Source organism: Borostomias antarcticus (genome assembly GCF_949987555.1).
Source record: "Borostomias antarcticus genome assembly, chromosome: 30".
NCBI classification, from domain to species: domain Eukaryota; kingdom Metazoa; phylum Chordata; class Actinopteri; order Stomiiformes; family Stomiidae; genus Borostomias; species Borostomias antarcticus.
This window is the reverse complement of record NC_140263.1, coordinates 1,137,700-1,161,004: the sequence shown is the minus strand read 5'-3', so window position 1 is coordinate 1,161,004 and position 23,305 is coordinate 1,137,700.

Sequence of the window (23,305 nt, the reverse complement as noted above, 5' to 3'; positions counted from 1 at the left end):
TTGGATGCCCATTTGGGAATCTTTTTTCATTCCCAAATGGGACAGTATGGTTCTGGTACTTGCAAAGGTGCCATCAACTCAGGACCCATCTAGCTGGTCTTGGGGCATGCTAAGACCTCCACACACCACGGCACAAGACTGTACTTTGATAGGAAATGTCAAAAATGGGATGCCCATTTGGGAATCTTTTTTGATTCCCAAATGGGACAGTATGGTTCTGGTACTTGCAAAGGTGCAATCAACTCAGGACCCATCTAGCTGGTCTTGGGGCATGCTAAGACCCCCACACACCAAGGCACAATACTCTACTTTGATAGGAAATGTCAAAAATTGGATGCCAATTTGGGAATCTTTTTTGATTCCCAAATGGGACAGTATGGTTCTGGTACTTGCAAAGGTGCAATCAACTCAGGACCCGTCTAGCTGGTCTTGGGGCATGCTAAGACCTCCACACACCATGGCACAAGACTGTACTTTGATAGGAAATGTCAAAAATGGGATGCCCATTTGGGAATCTTTTTTGATTCCCAAATGGGACAGTATGGTTCTGGTACTTGCAAAGGTGCAATCAACTCAGGACCCTTCTAGCTGGTCTTGAGGCATGCTAAGACCCCCACACACCAAGGCACAATACTCTACTTTGATAGTAAATGTCAAAAATGGGATGCCCATTTGGAATCTTTTTTGATTCCCAAATGGGACAGTATGGTTCTGGTACTTGCAAAGGTGCAATCAACTCAGGACCCTTCTAGCTGGTCTTGGGGCATGCTAAGACCCCCACACACCAAGGCACAATACTCTACTTTGATAGTAAATGTCAAAAATGGGATGCCCATTTGGGAATCTTTTTTGATTCCCAAATGGGACAGTATGGTTCTGGTACTTGCAAAGGTGCAATCAACTCAGGACCCATCTAGCTGGTCTTGGGGCATGCTAAGACCCCCACACACCAAGGCACAAGACTATACTTTGATAGGAAATGTCAAAAATTGGATGCCCATTTGGGAATCTTTTTTGATTCCCAAATGGGACAGTATGGTTCTGGTACTTGCAAAGGTGCAATCAACTCAGGACCCATCTAGCTGGTCTTGGGGCATGCTAAGACCCCCACACACCAAGGCACAAGACTATACTTTGATAGGAAATGTCAAAAATTGGATGCCCATTTGGGAATCTTTTTTGATTCCCAAATGGGACAGTATGGTTCTGGTACTTGCAAAGATGCAATCAACTCAGGACCCATCTAGCTGGTCTTGGGGCATGCTAAGACCCCCACACACCAAGGCACAATACTCTACTTTGATAGGAAATGTCAAAAATGTCCAATTTGTGAAAGATTCCCAAATGTCAAAAGAGTCCCCAATGGGGATTCCCCAATGTCAAAAGAGTCCCATATGTACGCCCCCCTGCGAGTCCCAAGTGTCAGAAAGAGACCCCAATGTACGCACCCCCGGCGAGTCCCAAGTGTCAAACAATTCCCCGGTGGGCGGAGGGAATGACAGTTGGTGACCTTTTCATGTTTCTGAACATATTCATGGCTTCATGACCCTTTTACTAAAGCAAGACACTTGCAACCACTTGTATGTTAAAGTGGACATTACAAACAACGTGTGATCCGATTTTTGTGCACATTGGTCAATGTTAAGACCTTCAAAATGAGTTCCAAAGTTTGAATTTTCGAACAGGATTCCCAAATGTCAGTGGTGTACATTTGGGAATCTTTCAGGGGTAAATGACACTTTCACTAAAGCTAGAAACTTGCAACCACTTCTAGGTTAAAGTGGACATTACAAACAACGTGTGGTCAGATTTTTGTGCACATTGGTCAATGGCAAGACCTTCAAAATGAGTTCCAAAGTTTGAATTTTAGTCAAGGATTCCCAAATGTCAGTGGTGTACATTTGGGAATCTTTCATGGATAAATTACCCTTAATATTACACTAGGAACCACATATTTCACACGCATAACAGGGACAGTGTCTACTATCATAATGTGAAAGAATAAACTGCCCAAGTCCTTCAGAAAAAAAAAAGGCCTTGTTGGAGAAACCAAAGTTTATATGGTGTCAGGATCATAGCCCCTGAGACCATCTGTACAGCTTGATCAGATTGAAGCAACTTTTTTTCTGAACATGCAATCATGCTGATTTTTTAATATGTTGTTACCACACTCAAAGGGAGCAGGACGGTCTTTGATCGGACCCGCTAGGAGCTAGCATGCCTGCACAGGAACACTGACAATTTTGATGTGGGATGCCCATTTGGGAATCTTTCTTGATTCCCAAATGGGCAGTGTGGTTCTGGTACTTGCAAATGTCAAATCAACACAGGACCCCTCTAGCTGGTCTTGGGGCATGCTAAACCCCCCACACCCTGATAAGCAAGACTCTACTTTGATGGTAAGTGTCCAATTGGGGACGTCCATATGGGAATCAAGAAAGATTCCCAAATGTACAGTATGGTTCTGGTACTTGCAAAGGTCCAATCAACACAGGACCTCCCTAGCTGGTCTTGGGGCATGCTAATACCCCCACACACCAAGGGACAAGACTGTACTTTGATAGGAAATGTCAAAAATGGGATGCCCATTTGGGACTCTTTCTTGATTCCCAAATGGGACAGTATGGTTCTGGTACTTGCAAAGGTGCAATCAACTCAGGACCCGTCTAGCTGGTCTTGGGGCATGCTAAGACCTCCACACACCACGGCACAAGACTGTACTTTGATAGGAAATGTCAAAAATGGGATGCCCATTTGGGAATCTTTTTTGATTCCCAAATGGGACAGTATGGTTCTGGTACTTGCAAAGGTGCAATCAACTCAGGACCCTTCTAGCTGGTCTTGAGGCATGCTAAGACCCCCACACACCAAGGCACAATACTCTACTTTGATAGTAAATGTAAAAAATGGGATGCCCATTTGGAATCTTTTTTGATTCCCAAATGGGACAGTATGGTTCTGGTACTTGCAAAGGTGCAATCAACTCAGGACCCTTCTAGCTGGTCTTGGGGCATGCTAAGACCCCCACACACCAAGGCACAATACTCTACTTTGATAGTAAATGTCAAAAATGGGATGCCCATTTGGGAATCTTTTTTGATTCCCAAATGGGACAGTATGGTTCTGGTACTTGCAAAGGTGCAATCAACTCAGGACCCATCTAGCTGGTCTTGGGGCATGCTAAGACCCCCACACACCAAGGCACAATACTCTACTTTGATAGGAAATGTCAAAAATTGGATGCCCATTTGGGAATCTTTTTTGATTCCCAAATGGGACAGTATGGTTCTGGTACTTGCAAAGGTGCAATCAACTCAGGACCCGTCTAGCTGGTCTTGGGGCATGCTAAGACCTCCACACACCACGGCACAAGACTGTACTTTGATAGGAAATGTCAAAAATGGGATGCCCATTTGGGAATCTTTTTTGATTCCCAAATGGGACAGTATGGTTCTGGTACTTGCAAAGGTGCAATCAACTCAGGACCCTTCTAGCTGGTCTTGAGGCATGCTAAGACCCCCACACACCAAGGCACAATACTCTACTTTGATAGTAAATGTCAAAAATGGGATGCCCATTTGGAATCTTTTTTGATTCCCAAATGGGACAGTATGGTTCTGGTACTTGCAAAGGTGCAATCAACTCAGGACCCTTCTAGCTGGTCTTGGGGCATGCTAAGACCCCCACACACCAAGGCACAATACTCTACTTTGATAGTAAATGTCAAAAATGGGATGCCCATTTGGGAATCTTTTTTGATTCCCAAATGGGACAGTATGGTTCTGGTACTTGCAAAGGTGCAATCAACTCAGGACCCATCTAGCTGGTCTTGGGGCATGCTAAGACCCCCACACACCAAGGCACAAGACTATACTTTGATAGTAAATGTCAAAAATGGGATGCCCATTTGGGAATCTTTTTTGATTCCCAAATGGGACAGTATGGTTCTGGTACTTGCAAAGGTGCAATCAACTCAGGACCCATCTAGCTGGTCTTGGGGCATGCTAAGACCCCCACACACCAAGGCACAAGACTATACTTTGATAGGAAATGTCAAAAATTGGATGCCCATTTGGGAATCTTTTTTGATTCCCAAATGGGACAGTATGGTTCTGGTACTTGCAAAGGTGCAATCAACTCAGGACCCATCTAGCTGGTCTTGGGGCATGCTAAGACCCCCACACACCAAGGCACAATACTCTACTTTGATAGGAAATGTCAAAAATGTCCAATTTGTGAAAGATTCCCAAATGTCAAAAGAGTCCCCAATGGGGATTCCCCAATGTCAAAAGAGTCCCATATGTACGCCCCCCTGCGAGTCCCAAGTGTCAGAAAGAGACCCCAATGTACGCACCCCCGGCGAGTCCCAAGTGTCAAACAATTCCCCGGTGGGCGGAGGGAATGACAGTTGGTGACCTTTTCATGTTTCTGAACATATTCATGGCTTCATGACCCTTTTACTAAAGCAAGACACTTGCAACCACTTGTATGTTAAAGTGGACATTACAAACAACGTGTGATCCGATTTTTGTGCACATTGGTCAATGTTAAGACCTTCAAAATGAGTTCCAAAGTTTGAATTTTCGAACAGGATTCCCAAATGTCAGTGGTGTACATTTGGGAATCTTTCAGGGGTAAATGACACTTTCACTAAAGCTAGAAACTTGCAACCACTTCTAGGTTAAAGTGGACATTACAAACAACGTGTGGTCAGATTTTTGTGCACATTGGTCAATGGCAAGACCTTCAAAATGAGTTCCAAAGTTTGAATTTTAGTCAAGGATTCCCAAATGTCAGTGGTGTACATTTGGGAATCTTTCATGGATAAATTACCCTTAATATTACACTAGGAACCACATATTTCACACGCATAACAGGGACAGTGTCTACTATCATAATGTGAAAGAATAAACTGCCCAAGTCCTTCAGAAAAAAAAAAGGCCTTGTTGGAGAAACCAAAGTTTATATGGTGTCAGGATCATAGCCCCTGAGACCATCTGTACAGCTTGATCAGATTGAAGCAACTTTTTTTCTGAACATGCAATCATGCTGATTTTTTAATATGTTGTTACCACACTCAAAGGGAGCAGGACGGTCTTTGATCGGACCCGCTAGGAGCTAGCATGCCTGCACGGGAACACTGACAATTTTGATGTGGGATGCCCATTTGGGAATCTTTCTTGATTCCCAAATGGGCAGTGTGGTTCTGGTACTTGCAAATGTCAAATCAACACAGGACCCCTCTAGCTGGTCTTGGGGCATGCTAAACCCCCCACACCCTGATAAGCAAGACTCTACTTTGATGGTAAGTGTCCAATTGGGGACGTCCATATGGGAATCAAGAAAGATTCCCAAATGTACATTATGGTTCTGGTACTTGCAAAGGTGCAATCAACTCAGGACCCTTCTAGCTGGTCTTGAGGCATGCTAAGACCCCCACACACCAAGGCACAATACTCTACTTTGATAGTAAATGTCAAAAATGGGATGCCCATTTGGAATCTTTTTTGATTCCCAAATGGGACAGTATGGTTCTGGTACTTGCAAAGGTGCAATCAACTCAGGACCCTTCTAGCTGGTCTTGGGGCATGCTAAGACCCCCACACACCAAGGCACAATACTCTACTTTGATAGGAAATGTCAAAAATGGGATGCCCATTTGGGAATCTTTTTTGATTCCCAAATGGGACAGTATGGTTCTGGTACTTGCAAAGGTGCAATCTACTCAGGACCCATCTAGCTGGTCTTGGGGCATGCTAAGACCCCCACACACCAAGGCACAAGACTGTACTTTGATAGGAAATGTCAAAAATTGGATGCCCATTTGGGAATCTTTTTTCATTCCCAAATGGGACAGTATGGTTCTGGTACTTGCAAAGGTGCCATCAACTCAGGACCCATCTAGCTGGTCTTGGGGCATGCTAAGACCTCCACACACCACGGCACAAGACTGTACTTTGATAGGAAATGTCAAAAATGGGATGCCCATTTGGGAATCTTTTTTGATTCCCAAATGGGACAGTATGGTTCTGGTACTTGCAAAGGTGCAATCAACTCAGGACCCATCTAGCTGGTCTTGGGGCATGCTAAGACCCCCACACACCAAGGCACAATACTCTACTTTGATAGGAAATGTCAAAAATTGGATGCCAATTTGGGAATCTTTTTTGATTCCCAAATGGGACAGTATGGTTCTGGTACTTGCAAAGGTGCAATCAACTCAGGACCCGTCTAGCTGGTCTTGGGGCATGCTAAGACCTCCACACACCATGGCACAAGACTGTACTTTGATAGGAAATGTCAAAAATGGGATGCCCATTTGGGAATCTTTTTTGATTCCCAAATGGGACAGTATGGTTCTGGTACTTGCAAAGGTGCAATCAACTCAGGACCCTTCTAGCTGGTCTTGAGGCATGCTAAGACCCCCACACACCAAGGCACAATACTCTACTTTGATAGTAAATGTCAAAAATGGGATGCCCATTTGGAATCTTTTTTGATTCCCAAATGGGACAGTATGGTTCTGGTACTTGCAAAGGTGCAATCAACTCAGGACCCTTCTAGCTGGTCTTGGGGCATGCTAAGACCCCCACACACCAAGGCACAATACTCTACTTTGATAGTAAATGTCAAAAATGGGATGCCCATTTGGGAATCTTTTTTGATTCCCAAATGGGACAGTATGGTTCTGGTACTTGCAAAGGTGCAATCAACTCAGGACCCATCTAGCTGGTCTTGGGGCATGCTAAGACCCCCACACACCAAGGCACAAGACTATACTTTGATAGGAAATGTCAAAAATTGGATGCCCATTTGGGAATCTTTTTTGATTCCCAAATGGGACAGTATGGTTCTGGTACTTGCAAAGGTGCAATCAACTCAGGACCCATCTAGCTGGTCTTGGGGCATGCTAAGACCCCCACACACCAAGGCACAAGACTATACTTTGATAGGAAATGTCAAAAATTGGATGCCCATTTGGGAATCTTTTTTGATTCCCAAATGGGACAGTATGGTTCTGGTACTTGCAAAGATGCAATCAACTCAGGACCCATCTAGCTGGTCTTGGGGCATGCTAAGACCCCCACACACCAAGGCACAATACTCTACTTTGATAGGAAATGTCAAAAATGTCCAATTTGTGAAAGATTCCCAAATGTCAAAAGAGTCCCCAATGGGGATTCCCCAATGTCAAAAGAGTCCCATATGTACGCCCCCCTGTGAGTCCCAAGTGTCAGAAAGAGACCCCAATGTACGCACCCCCGGCGAGTCCCAAGTGTCAAACAATTCCCCGGTGGGCGGAGGGAATGACAGTTGGTGACCTTTTCATGTTTCTGAACATATTCATGGCTTCATGACCCTTTTACTAAAGCAAGACACTTGCAACCACTTGTATGTTAAAGTGGACATTACAAACAACGTGTGATCCGATTTTTGTGCACATTGGTCAATGTTAAGACCTTCAAAATGAGTTCCAAAGTTTGAATTTTCGAACAGGATTCCCAAATGTCAGTGGTGTACATTTGGGAATCTTTCAGGGGTAAATGACACTTTCACTAAAGCTAGAAACTTGCAACCACTTCTAGGTTAAAGTGGACATTACAAACAACGTGTGGTCAGATTTTTGTGCACATTGGTCAATGGCAAGACCTTCAAAATGAGTTCCAAAGTTTGAATTTTAGTCAAGGATTCCCAAATGTCAGTGGTGTACATTTGGGAATCTTTCATGGATAAATTACCCTTAATATTACACTAGGAACCACATATTTCACACGCATAACAGGGACAGTGTCTACTATCATAATGTGAAAGAATAAACTGCCCAAGTCCTTCAGAAAAAAAAAAGGCCTTGTTGGAGAAACCAAAGTTTATATGGTGTCAGGATCATAGCCCCTGAGACCATCTGTACAGCTTGATCAGATTGAAGCAACTTTTTTTCTGAACATGCAATCATGCTGATTTTTTAATATGTTGTTACCACACTCAAAGGGAGCAGGACGGTCTTTGATCGGACCCGCTAGGAGCTAGCATGCCTGCACAGGAACACTGACAATTTTGATGTGGGATGCCCATTTGGGAATCTTTCTTGATTCCCAAATGGGCAGTGTGGTTCTGGTACTTGCAAATGTCAAATCAACACAGGACCCCTCTAGCTGGTCTTGGGGCATGCTAAACCCCCCACACCCTGATAAGCAAGACTCTACTTTGATGGTAAGTGTCCAATTGGGGACGTCCATATGGGAATCAAGAAAGATTCCCAAATGTACAGTATGGTTCTGGTACTTGCAAAGGTCCAATCAACACAGGACCTCCCTAGCTGGTCTTGGGGCATGCTAATACCCCCACACACCAAGGGACAAGACTGTACTTTGATAGGAAATGTCAAAAATGGGATGCCCATTTGGGACTCTTTCTTGATTCCCAAATGGGACAGTATGGTTCTGGTACTTGCAAAGGTGCAATCAACTCAGGACCCGTCTAGCTGGTCTTGGGGCATGCTAAGACCTCCACACACCACGGCACAAGACTGTACTTTGATAGGAAATGTCAAAAATGGGATGCCCATTTGGGAATCTTTTTTGATTCCCAAATGGGACAGTATGGTTCTGGTACTTGCAAAGGTGCAATCAACTCAGGACCCTTCTAGCTGGTCTTGAGGCATGCTAAGACCCCCACACACCAAGGCACAATACTCTACTTTGATAGTAAATGTAAAAAATGGGATGCCCATTTGGAATCTTTTTTGATTCCCAAATGGGACAGTATGGTTCTGGTACTTGCAAAGGTGCAATCAACTCAGGACCCTTCTAGCTGGTCTTGGGGCATGCTAAGACCCCCACACACCAAGGCACAATACTCTACTTTGATAGTAAATGTCAAAAATGGGATGCCCATTTGGGAATCTTTTTTGATTCCCAAATGGGACAGTATGGTTCTGGTACTTGCAAAGGTGCAATCAACTCAGGACCCATCTAGCTGGTCTTGGGGCATGCTAAGACCCCCACACACCAAGGCACAATACTCTACTTTGATAGGAAATGTCAAAAATTGGATGCCCATTTGGGAATCTTTTTTGATTCCCAAATGGGACAGTATGGTTCTGGTACTTGCAAAGGTGCAATCAACTCAGGACCCGTCTAGCTGGTCTTGGGGCATGCTAAGACCTCCACACACCACGGCACAAGACTGTACTTTGATAGGAAATGTCAAAAATGGGATGCCCATTTGGGAATCTTTTTTGATTCCCAAATGGGACAGTATGGTTCTGGTACTTGCAAAGGTGCAATCAACTCAGGACCCTTCTAGCTGGTCTTGAGGCATGCTAAGACCCCCACACACCAAGGCACAATACTCTACTTTGATAGTAAATGTCAAAAATGGGATGCCCATTTGGAATCTTTTTTGATTCCCAAATGGGACAGTATGGTTCTGGTACTTGCAAAGGTGCAATCAACTCAGGACCCTTCTAGCTGGTCTTGGGGCATGCTAAGACCCCCACACACCAAGGCACAATACTCTACTTTGATAGTAAATGTCAAAAATGGGATGCCCATTTGGGAATCTTTTTTGATTCCCAAATGGGACAGTATGGTTCTGGTACTTGCAAAGGTGCAATCAACTCAGGACCCATCTAGCTGGTCTTGGGGCATGCTAAGACCCCCACACACCAAGGCACAAGACTATACTTTGATAGTAAATGTCAAAAATGGGATGCCCATTTGGGAATCTTTTTTGATTCCCAAATGGGACAGTATGGTTCTGGTACTTGCAAAGGTGCAATCAACTCAGGACCCATCTAGCTGGTCTTGGGGCATGCTAAGACCCCCACACACCAAGGCACAAGACTATACTTTGATAGGAAATGTCAAAAATTGGATGCCCATTTGGGAATCTTTTTTGATTCCCAAATGGGACAGTATGGTTCTGGTACTTGCAAAGGTGCAATCAACTCAGGACCCATCTAGCTGGTCTTGGGGCATGCTAAGACCCCCACACACCAAGGCACAATACTCTACTTTGATAGGAAATGTCAAAAATGTCCAATTTGTGAAAGATTCCCAAATGTCAAAAGAGTCCCCAATGGGGATTCCCCAATGTCAAAAGAGTCCCATATGTACGCCCCCCTGCGAGTCCCAAGTGTCAGAAAGAGACCCCAATGTACGCACCCCCGGCGAGTCCCAAGTGTCAAACAATTCCCCGGTGGGCGGAGGGAATGACAGTTGGTGACCTTTTCATGTTTCTGAACATATTCATGGCTTCATGACCCTTTTACTAAAGCAAGACACTTGCAACCACTTGTATGTTAAAGTGGACATTACAAACAACGTGTGATCCGATTTTTGTGCACATTGGTCAATGTTAAGACCTTCAAAATGAGTTCCAAAGTTTGAATTTTCGAACAGGATTCCCAAATGTCAGTGGTGTACATTTGGGAATCTTTCAGGGGTAAATGACACTTTCACTAAAGCTAGAAACTTGCAACCACTTCTAGGTTAAAGTGGACATTACAAACAACGTGTGGTCAGATTTTTGTGCACATTGGTCAATGGCAAGACCTTCAAAATGAGTTCCAAAGTTTGAATTTTAGTCAAGGATTCCCAAATGTCAGTGGTGTACATTTGGGAATCTTTCATGGATAAATTACCCTTAATATTACACTAGGAACCACATATTTCACACGCATAACAGGGACAGTGTCTACTATCATAATGTGAAAGAATAAACTGCCCAAGTCCTTCAGAAAAAAAAAAGGCCTTGTTGGAGAAACCAAAGTTTATATGGTGTCAGGATCATAGCCCCTGAGACCATCTGTACAGCTTGATCAGATTGAAGCAACTTTTTTTCTGAACATGCAATCATGCTGATTTTTTAATATGTTGTTACCACACTCAAAGGGAGCAGGACGGTCTTTGATCGGACCCGCTAGGAGCTAGCATGCCTGCACGGGAACACTGACAATTTTGATGTGGGATGCCCATTTGGGAATCTTTCTTGATTCCCAAATGGGCAGTGTGGTTCTGGTACTTGCAAATGTCAAATCAACACAGGACCCCTCTAGCTGGTCTTGGGGCATGCTAAACCCCCCACACCCTGATAAGCAAGACTCTACTTTGATGGTAAGTGTCCAATTGGGGACGTCCATATGGGAATCAAGAAAGATTCCCAAATGTACATTATGGTTCTGGTACTTGCAAAGGTCCAATCAACACAGGACCTCTCTAGCTGGTCTTGGGGCATGCTAAGACCCCCACACACCAAGGCACAAGACTGTACTTTGATAGGAAATGTCAAAAATGGGATGCCCATTAGGGAATCTTTTTTGATTCCCAAATGGGACAGTATGGTTCTGGTACTTGCAAAGGTGCAATCAACTCAGGACCCTTCTAGCTGGTCTTGGGGCATGCTAAGACCCCCACACACCAAGGCACAATACTCTACTTTGATAGGAAATGTCAAAAATGTCCAATTTGTGAAAGATTCCCAAATGTCAAAAGAGTCCCCAATGGGGATTCCCCAATGTCAAAAGAGTCCCATATGTACGCCCCCCTGCGAGTCCCAAGTGTCAGAAAGAGACCCCAATGTCACCATTCAAATCCAATAGGGATTCCCAAATGTACAGTATGTTTTATTCATAATTGCAAAGGTCCAATCAACACAGGACCTCTCTAGCTGGTCTTGGGGCATGCTAATTGTTACGGCTCGCATGCCCTCGCCTCCACAACCGTCTCCCTCAATCCCCTCTGGGTCCGCTGCGCGCTCGGGGCGTCCTACGCGCTCTACCGCACGTCGCATCAGCCCGGGCATACAACGCTCTGGCTCTCCGGAGTTTCCCCCCACTGCCGGGCGTTCCCCGTCTCCGGCCAGCTCCGCGGACTCGGCAGTCTCCTCCCTCTCCGGTGACGAAGAATCGGATCCCGACATGCCCAGCACATCGGCCCGTGCGCAAAGACAAGAACGGCGCGCTCGTCTCCGACGATGACGCTGGCGCGGCTCTACTCACCGGTTCCCAATTATCATCACCACACCTGTCCCTCGTTCTGCAATCACCTTCAACCTCTACAAGAACCTGGTCTACACTCCACTCATCGCCAGATCTTACCATAATACTCTTGTGGTAAAGTATAGCCTAGCCTACAATCTCCTTACCCGTATTTTGTAGTGTTTTTTCCCGTTCCCCGTGATTACTCTCACTCACCCTGCCTCCCCTCCTCATCTCTCCAGTTCCTGCCTGACCCACGTCTGTACGATTACCCCGCTCCTGCCTGACCACCGCCTGTACGACCCCGCTCCTGCCTGACCATCGCCTGTACGACAACCCCGCTCCTGCCTGAACATCGCCTGTACGACAACGCTCCTGCCTGACCATCGCCTGTACGACAACCCCGCTCCTGCCTGAACATCGCCTGTACGACAACCCCGCTCCTGCCTGACCATCGCCTGTACGACAACCCCGCTCCTGCCTGACCATCGCCTGTACGACAACCCCGCTCCTGCCTGACCATCGCCTGTACGACTACCACGCTCCTGCCTGACCATCGGCTGTACGACTACCACATCCCCTTTTTTTGATCTTATTAAATCGCCCCTCCGGGCTTTACCGTTCCTTGCCTCCTCCTTTCCTGTTGTGCCTGGGTCCCAAAACCAAACCCTCACAGTAAGATCTGGCCAGTTTGGACCCAGCCAACATGGAGGAGAGACCTGCACCTCCCGGACTACTCCAAGCCCTCCCACGGACCCAAGCTGAGCAACTGCAGCTGGTATCCGCCCAACAGCACGCCCAGGACGAGCGACTGAGGGGCCTCGCTACTCTGGTCTGCTCCCTGTCCGACCAGGTCACCGCGGTCAGTGCCCGCCAGGCTCCGTTCCTGAACCCCACCGCTCCACCAAACCGGGAGCCCCATCTCGCCTCCCCGGCCCTCTACGACGGGACGTTCACCCTCTGCCGGGAGTTCCTCATGCAGTGTGAGTACGTGTTTGACCTCCAGCCAAGCATGTACTCCACTGCGTCGGCTCGGATAGCCTACATTGCCAACCTGACCACGGGACGGGCTCGCCGTTGGGTCATGGCGGGTCGCGAGGGCGCAGCTGCCTACATGCAGGACTACACTGCCTTCGTGGCTGAATTCCGGACTGTGTTCGACCACGACGTCCACGGACAGGACGCGGACGCTGCTCTCTCCGCCCTCACCCAGGGTTCCAGCTCAGTAGCGGACTACGCCACGGAGTTCCGCATCCTCGCTGCCCGTTGCTCCTGGAACGAGTCTGCCCTATACAGCGCCTTCCGACGGGGTCTGGGGGACGCCATGAAGGACAGCCTGGCTGGAGGAGACAGACCAGCGACCCTGAACCAACTCGTCTCCCTCTCCATAGCCATAGACGAGCGCCACCGGGAACGCAGGCGCGAGCGGGCGCACCAACACCACAGCGCACCCAGACCGTCTCCGCCCCCCTCTGCCGGTCTCTCTCGGCCTGCCCCGGCCTCCCTCGCCCCCCCAAACACCGCTGGAGAGGAACCCATGCAACTGGGTTGGACCCGACTGACCCCTGCAGAGCGTGAGCACCGGGAACAGAACGGGCTATGCATATACTGCGCTAGCCCAGCGCACGCCGTCGACTCCTGTTCCTCTGCACCTCCCAGGGCGGCAAAAAGAGTAGACTCACTCGCCAGGGGATACCGAGTGAGCCGGCTCATCCATCCCCAATCCCGGACCCGTGCCGCCAGGTTCACTGTTACCCTCGCCTGGCAGGGGCACACGCTCTCCGTCCCTGCTCTCATCGACTCGGTGCTGACGAGAGCTTCGTGGACGTCCAGTTCGCCCACAAAGCGGCGCTCCCTATCTCCCCTCTGGAGAGGCCCCTCTCGGCTTTCGCCCTGGATGGCCATCCCATGGGTCCCATCACGCACCGGACCCTGCCCCTCACTCTCACAGTCTCGGGTAACCACGTGGAGAACGTCCGCCCCTTCGTCATCCACTCTCCCGACGCTCCGTTCATCTTAGGGAGGCCCTGGCTGGAACTCCATACCCCTCATGTCTGCTGGAGCTCGGGGCGCATCCTCGGCTGGAGCACCACCTGCCACGCCCGCTGCCTCCGAGCTGCTCAGACCTCCACTCGGGTTGACCGGCCCCGTCCCGCTCCTCCTGACCTCTCCACGGTCCCTTTGATGTACCACGACCTCGGGGAGGCCTTCAGTAAGGAGCGCGCCCGCACACTTCCCCCTCATCGACCCTACGACTGCGCCATCGAGCTCCACCCTGGCGCCCCTCTCCCAGCCAGTCGTCTCTACAACCTCTCCCTCCCGGAGAAAGCTGCCATGGACACCTACATCTCCGAGTGCTTGGCCGAGGGCCTCATCCGACCATCTCGTTCCCAGGTGGCAGCGGGGTTCTTCTTTGTAAAGAAGAAGGGAGGAGACCTGAGGCCGTGCATCGACTACAGGCTGCTCAACAACATCACGGTGAAGAATAAATACCCACTCCCCCTCATGAGCTCCAATTTTGAACCCCTCACCGGTGCCACCATCTTCACCAAGTTGGACCTCAGAAACGCTTATCACCTGGTGCGTATCCGTGAGGGGGACGAATGGAAGACCGCCTTCAAGACCTCCCGTGGCCACTACGAATACCTCGTCATGCCCTTCGGCCTCACCAACGCCCCCGCCGTCTTCCAGGCCCTGATGAACGACGTGCTCAGGGACATGCTGGACGTATTTGTGGTTCTCTACCTGGACGACATCCTTGTGTTCTCCAGGAGCGCTGAGGAGCACGTCCAACACGTCCGCATGGTAATCCAGCGTCTCCGGGAGAACCGCCTATACATCAAGGCGGAGAAGTGCACCTTTCACTCCGCGTCAGTGGAGTTCCTGGGGCTCATTGTGGAGGGAGGCCTGACGCGACCCGACCCCCGCAAAATCAAGACCGTGGTTGAATGGCCTCAACCCTCTACCCGGAGGCAACTCCAGAGCTTCCTTGGCTTCGCGAACTTTTACCGCCGTTTCATACGGGACTACAGCCGGGTAGCAGCTCCCCTCACCCACCTCACCTCATCCCTGCGTCCGTTCATCTGGACACCGGCTGCCAGCGCCGCCTTCTCTGCGCTCAAGGAGCGCTTCACCACCGCTCCGGTCCTTCTCCATCCTGACCCCTCCAGGCAGTTCGTGGTCGAGGTTGACGCATCGGACACCGGCATCGGTGCTGTTCTGTCCCAGCGGTCAGTGGAGGACCAGAAGTTGCACCCCTGTGCCTTCCTCTCCCGCCGGTTCACCCCGGCTGAGGTGAATTACGACATCGGGAACAGGGAGTTGTTGGCGGTGGTGGGGGCCTTGGAGGAGTGGCGCCATTGGCTTGAGGGCGCGGAACACACCACCCTCGTCTGGTCGGACCACAAGAACCTGACCTTCATCCGGGCGGCCAAGCGCCTCAACTCCCGCCAGGCGCGGTGGTCGCAGTTCCTGGGAAGGTTCGACTTCACCCTCACCTTCCGGCCCGGCTCCCGCAACGCCAAGGCCGACGCGCTGTCCCGCCTCCACGCGCCCGAGGCGCCCCCCGCGGAGCCTGAGACCATCCTGCCGACCTCGCGTGTCGTAGGGGTGATCACTATGAACATTGAGGCGGTGGTGAGGCAGGCCCAACGCGCCCAACCCAGTCCGGCCAACGTTCCTCCTCGCCGGCTCTTCGTGCCGGACTCGGTCCGGTCCCGGGTGCTCCAGTGGGGCCATGCCAGCCGGTTTGCGTGCCATCCCGGGGTTCACCGCACCCTCTCCTTCCTGAGCCGACGGTTCTGGTGGCCCTCCATGAGGTCCGACGTCCGGGAGTTTGTGGTCGCCTGTCCCGTCTGCTCCCGCAGCAAGGCGTCCCACCAGCCCCCGGCTGGCCTCCTGCGTCCTCTCCCGGTCCCCAGCCGTCCCTGGTCCCACATCGCCCTGGACTTCATCACCGGTCTTCCCCCCTCCAGGGGCAACACGGTCATCCTCACCGTGGTGGACCGGTTCTCCAAGGCGGTCCATCTGGTGGCGCTCCCCAAGCTCCCGTCCTCTGCGGAGACAGCTGAGCTCCTCGTCCAGCATGTCTACCGGCTCCACGGTCTCCCCGGAGACATTGTCTCGGACCGTGGGCCTCAATTCACCTCCCAAGTCTGGAGGGCCTTCTGCAAGGAGATAGGCGCCACCATCAGCCTCTCCTCTGGCTACCACCCGCAGACCAACGGCCAGGCCGAACGGGCCAACCAGAGCCTGGAGTCCGCTCTCCGCTGTGTGTCGGCTCTCCACCCCACCTCCTGGAGCAAGGACCTGCCCTGGGTCGAATACTCCCTCAATGCCCTGACCAGCGCTGCCACTGGCAGGTCTCCGTTTGAGTCATCCCTCGGGTACCAGCCCCCGCTGTTCTCTCTCCAGGAGTCGGAGGCCTCCGTCCCCTCCGTCCAGGCCCACCTCAGCCGCTGTCGCCGTGTCTGGAGGGAGGTCCGCAGGGCCCTGCTCCGCTCCAACGAGCGCTCCTGCCGCGGTGCCAACCGCCGCCGCACTCCTGCTCCGGCGTATCGGCCCGGTCAACGTGTCTACCTCTCCACTGCTGATCTTCCGCTCCAGGTCCCCTCCAAGAAGCTGGCTCCGCGCTTCGTTGGGCCCTTCGAGATCGACCGTGTCCTGAACCCGGCTGCGGTACGTCTTAAGCTCCCTGCTTCCATGCGGGTACACCCTGTATTCCATGTGTCCAAGATCAAGCCTGTCTCCTCGAGTCCTCTCATGCCTTCTGCCCCAGCTCCTCCGCCTCCCCAGATGGTCGACGGGCATCCCCAGTGGACGGTTCGGCGGCTGCTGAAGGTGCGCCGCCGGGGTCGGGGGTTCCAGTACCTGGCGGATTGGGAGGGGTACGGCCCCGAGGAGTGCAGCTGGATCTCCAGGCAGCTCATTATGGACCCGTCTCTCCTCCGGGACTTCTACCGGGCCCATCCTGACGCCCCCGGTCGGTCGCCAGGTGGCTCCCCTCGGGGGGGGGGTCCTGTTACGGCTCGCATGCCCTCGCCTCCACAACCGTCTCCCTCTCTCCCCTCTGGGTCCGCTGCGCGCTCGGGGCGTCCTACGCGCTCTACCGCACGTCGCATCAGCCCGGGCATACAACGCTCTGGCTCTCCGGAGTTTCCCCCCACTGCCGGGCGTTCCCCGTCTCCGGCCAGCTCCGCGGACTCGGCAGTCTCCTCCCTCTCCGGTGACGAAGAATCGGATCCCGACATGCCCAGCACATCGGCCCGTGCGCAAAGACAAGAACGGCGCGCTCGTCTCCGACGATGACGCTGGCGCGGCTCTACTCACCGGTTCCCAATTATCATCACCACACCTGTCCCTCGTTCTGCAATCACCTTCAACCTCTACAAGAACCTGGTCTACACTCCACTCATCGCCAGATCTTACCATAATACTCTTGTGGTAAAGTATAGCCTAGCCTACAATCTCCTTACCCGTATTTTGTAGTGTTTTTTCCCGTTCCCCGTGATTACTCTCACTCACCCTGCCTCCCCTCCTCATCTCTCCAGTTCCTGCCTGACCCACGTCTGTACGATTACCCCGCTCCTGCCTGACCACCGCCTGTACGACCCCGCTCCTGCCTGACCATCGCCTGTACGACAACCCCGCTCCTGCCTGAACATCGCCTGTACGACAACGCTCCTGCCTGACCATCGCCTGTACGACAACCCCGCTCCTGCCTGAACATCGCCTGTACGACAACCCCGCTCCTGCCTGACCATCGCCTGTACGACTACCACGCTCCTGCCTGACCATCGGCTGTACGACAACCCCGCTCCTGCCTGACCATCGCCTGTACGACTACCACGCTCCTGCCTGACCATCGGCTGTACGACTACCACATCCCCTTTTTTTGATCTTATTAAATCGCCCCTCCGGGCTTTACCGTTCCTTGCCTCCTCCTTTCCTGTTGCGCCTGGGTCCCAAAACCAAACCCTCACACTAATACCCCCACACACCAAGGCACAAGACTGTACTTTGATAGGAAATGTCAAAAATGGGATGCCCATTTGGGAATCTTTTTTGATTCCCAAATGGGACAGTATGGTTCTGGTACTTGCAAAGGTGCAATCAACTCAGGACCCATCTAGCTGGTCTTGGGGCATGCTAAGACCCCCACACACCACGGCACAAGACTGTACTTTGATAGGAAATGTCAAAAATGGGATGCCCATTTGGGAATCTTTTTTGATTCCCAAATGGGACAGTATGGTTCTGGTACTTGCAAAGGTGCAATCAACTCAGGACCCTTCTAGCTGGTCTTGAGGCATGCTAAGACCCCCACACACCAAGGCACAATACTCTACTTTGATAGTAAATGTCAAAAATGGGATGCCCATTTGGAATCTTTTTTGATTCCCAAATGGGACAGTATGGTTCTGGTACTTGCAAAGGTGCAATCAACTCAGGACCCTTCTAGCTGGTCTTGGGGCATGCTAAGACCCCCACACACCAAGGCACAATACTCTACTTTGATAGGAAATGTCAAAAATGTCCAATTTGTGAAAGATTCCCAAATGTCAAAAGAGTCCCCAATGGGGATTCCCCAATGTCAAAAGAGTCCCATATGTACGCCCCCCTGCGAGTCCCAAGTGTCAGAAAGAGACCCCAATGTCACCATTCAAATCCAATAGGGATTCCCAAATGTACAGTATGTTTTATTCATAATTGCAAAGGTCCAATCAACACAGGACCTCTCTAGCTGGTCTTGGGGCATGCTAATACCCCCACACACCAAGGCACAAGACTGTACTTTGATAGGAAATGTCAAAAATGGGATGCCCATTTGGGAATCTTTTTTGATTCCCAAATGGGACAGTATGGTTCTGGTGCTTGCAAAGGTGCAATCAACTCAGGACCCATCTAGCTGGTCTTGGGGCATGCTAAGACCCCCACACACCACGGCACAAGACTGTACTTTGATAGGAAATGTCAAAAATGGGATGCCCATTTGGGAATCTTTTTTGATTCCCAAATGGGACAGTATGGTTCTGGTACTTGCAAAGGTGCAATCAACTCAGGACCCTTCTAGCTGGTCTTGAGGCATGCTAAGACCCCCACACACCAAGGCACAATACTCTACTTTGATAGTAAATGTCAAAAATGGGATGCCCATTTGGAATCTTTTTTGATTCCCAAATGGGACAGTATGGTTCTGGTACTTGCAAAGGTGCAATCAACTCAGGACCCTTCTAGCTGGTCTTGGGGCATGCTAAGACCCCCACACACCAAGGCACAATACTCTACTTTGATAGTAAATGTCAAAAATGGGATGCCCATTTGGGAATCTTTTTTGATTCCCAAATGGGACAGTATGGTTCTGGTACTTGCAAAGGTGCAATCAACTCAGGACCCGTCTAGCTGGTCTTGGGGCATGCTAAGACCCCCACACACCAAGGCACAAGACTGTACTTTGATAGGAAATGTCAAAAATTGGATGCCCATTTGGGAATCTTTTTTGATTCCCAAATGGGACAGTATGGTTCTGGTACTTGCAAAGGTGCAATCAACTCAGGACCCATCTAGCTGGTCATGGGGCATGCTAAGACCCCCACACACCAAGGCACAATACTCTACTTTGATAGGAAATGTCAAAAATGTCCAATTTGTGAAAGATTCCCAAATGTCAAAAGAGTCCCCAATGGGGATTCCCCAATGTCAAAAGAGTCCCATATGTACGCCCCCCTGCGAGTCCCAAGTGTCAGAAAGAGACCCCAATGTACGCACCCCCGGCGAGTCCCAAGTGTCAAACAATTCCCCGGTGGGCGGAGGGAATGACAGTTGGTGACCTTTTCATGTTTCTGAACATATTCATGGCTTCATGACCCTTTTACTAAAGCAAGACACTTGCAACCACTTGTATGTTAAAGTGGACATTACAAACAACGTGTGATCCGATTTTTGTGCACATTGGTCAATGTTAAGACCTTCAAAATGAGTTCCAAAGTTTGAATTTTCGAACAGGATTCCCAAATGTCAGTGGTGTACATTTGGGAATCTTTCAGGGGTAAATGACACTTTCACTAAAGCTAGAAACTTGCAACCACTTCTAGGTTAAAGTGGACATTACAAACAACGTGTGGTCAGATTTTTGTGCACATTGGTCAATGGCAAGACCTTCAAAATGAGTTCCAAAGTTTGAATTTTAGTCAAGGATTCCCAAATGTCAGTGGTGTACATTTGGGAATCTTTCATGGATAAATTACCCTTAATATTACACTAGGAACCACATATTTCACACGCATAACAGGGACAGTGTCTACTATCATAATGTGAAAGAATAAACTGCCCAAGTCCTTCAGAAAAAAAAAAGGCCTTGTTGGAGAAACCAAAGTTTATATGGTGTCAGGATCATAGCCCCTGAGACCATCTGTACAGCTTGATCAGATTGAAGCAACTTTTTTTCTGAACATGCAATCATGCTGATTTTTTAATATGTTGTTACCACACTCAAAGGGAGCAGGACGGTCTTTGATTGGACCCGCTAGGAGCTAGCATGCCTGCACGGGAACACTGACAATTTTGATGTGGGATGCCCATTTGGGAATCTTTCTTGATTCCCAAATGGGCAGTGTGGTTCTGGTACTTGCAAATGTCAAATCAACACAGGACCCCTCTAGCTGGTCTTGGGGCATGCTAAACCCCCCACACCCTGATAAGCAAGACTCTACTTTGATGGTAAGTGTCCAATTGGGGACGTCCATATGGGAATCAAGAAAGATTCCCAAATGTACATTATGGTTCTGGTACTTGCAAAGGTCCAATCAACACAGGACCTCTCTAGCTGGTCTTGGGGCATGCTAATACCCCCACACACCAAGGGACAAGACTGTACTTTGATAGGAAATGTCAAAAATGGGATGCCCATTTGGGACTCTTTCTTGATTCCCAAATGGGACAGTATGGTTCTGGTACTTGCAAAGGTGCAATCAACTCAGGACCCCTCTAGCTGGTCTTGGGGCATGCTAAGACCCCCACACACCAAGGCACAAGACTGTACTTTGATAGGAAATGTCAAAAATTGGATGCCCATTTGGGAATCTTTTTTGATTCCCAAATGGGACAGTATGGTTCTGGTACTTGCAAAGGTGCAATCAACTCAGGACCCATCTATCTGGTCTTGGGGCATGCTAAGACCCCCACACACCAAGGCACAATACTCTACTTTGATAGGAAATGTCAAAAATGTCCAATTTGTGAAAGATTCCCAAATGTCAAAAGAGTCCCCAATGGGGATTCCCCAATGTCAAAAGAGTCCCATATGTACGCCCCCCTGCGAGTCCCAAGTGTCAGAAAGAGACCCCAATGTCACCATTCAAATCCAATAGGGATTCCCAAATGTACAGTATGTTTTATTCATAATTGCAAAGGTCCAATCAACACAGGACCTCTCTAGCTGGTCTTGGGGCATGCTAATACCCCCACACACCAAGGCACAAGACTGTACTTTGATAGGAAATGTCAAAAATGGGATGCCCATTTGGGAATCTTTTTTGATTCCCAAATGGGACAGTATGGTTCTGGTGCTTGCAAAGGTGCAATCAACTCAGGACCCATCTAGCTGGTCTTGGGGCATGCTAAGACCCCCACACACCACGGCACAAGACTGTACTTTGATAGGAAATGTCAAAAATGGGATGCCCATTTGGGAATCTTTTTTGATTCCCAAATGGGACAGTATGGTTCTGGTACTTGCAAAGGTGCAATCAACTCAGGACCCTTCTAGCTGGTCTTGAGGCATGCTAAGACCCCCACACACCAAGGCACAATACTCTACTTTGATAGTAAATGTCAAAAATGGGATGCCCATTTGGAATCTTTTTTGATTCCCAAATGGGACAGTATGGTTCTGGTACTTGCAAAGGTGCAATCAACTCAGGACCCTTCTAGCTGGTCTTGGGGCATGCTAAGACCCCCACACACCAAGGCACAATACTCTACTTTGATAGTAAATGTCAAAAATGGGATGCCCATTTGGGAATCTTTTTTGATTCCCAAATGGGACAGTATGGTTCTGGTACTTGCAAAGGTGCAATCAACTCAGGACCCGTCTAGCTGGTCTTGGGGCATGCTAAGACCCCCACACACCAAGGCACAAGACTGTACTTTGATAGGAAATGTCAAAAATTGGATGCCCATTTGGGAATCTTTTTTGATTCCCAAATGGGACAGTATGGTTCTGGTACTTGCAAAGGTGCAATCAACTCAGGACCCATCTAGCTGGTCATGGGGCATGCTAAGACCCCCACACACCAAGGCACAATACTCTACTTTGATAGGAAATGTCAAAAATGTCCAATTTGTGAAAGATTCCCAAATGTCAAAAGAGTCCCCAATGGGGATTCCCCAATGTCAAAAGAGTCCCATATGTACGCCCCCCTGCGAGTCCCAAGTGTCAGAAAGAGACCCCAATGTACGCACCCCCGGCGAGTCCCAAGTGTCAAACAATTCCCCGGTGGGCGGAGGGAATGACAGTTGGTGACCTTTTCATGTTTCTGAACATATTCATGGCTTCATGACCCTTTTACTAAAGCAAGACACTTGCAACCACTTGTATGTTAAAGTGGACATTACAAACAACGTGTGATCCGATTTTTGTGCACATTGGTCAATGTTAAGACCTTCAAAATGAGTTCCAAAGTTTGAATTTTCGAACAGGATTCCCAAATGTCAGTGGTGTACATTTGGGAATCTTTCAGGGGTAAATGACACTTTCACTAAAGCTAGAAACTTGCAACCACTTCTAGGTTAAAGTGGACATTACAAACAACGTGTGGTCAGATTTTTGTGCACATTGGTCAATGGCAAGACCTTCAAAATGAGTTCCAAAGTTTGAATTTTAGTCAAGGATTCCCAAATGTCAGTGGTGTACATTTGGGAATCTTTCATGGATAAATTACCCTTAATATTACACTAGGAACCACATATTTCACACGCATAACAGGGACAGTGTCTACTATCATAATGTGAAAGAATAAACTGCCCAAGTCCTTCAGAAAAAAAAAAGGCCTTGTTGGAGAAACCAAAGTTTATATGGTGTCAGGATCATAGCCCCTGAGACCATCTGTACAGCTTGATCAGATTGAAGCAACTTTTTTTCTGAACATGCAATCATGCTGATTTTTTAATATGTTGTTACCACACTCAAAGGGAGCAGGACGGTCTTTGATTGGACCCGCTAGGAGCTAGCATGCCTGCACGGGAACACTGACAATTTTGATGTGGGATGCCCATTTGGGAATCTTTCTTGATTCCCAAATGGGCAGTGTGGTTCTGGTACTTGCA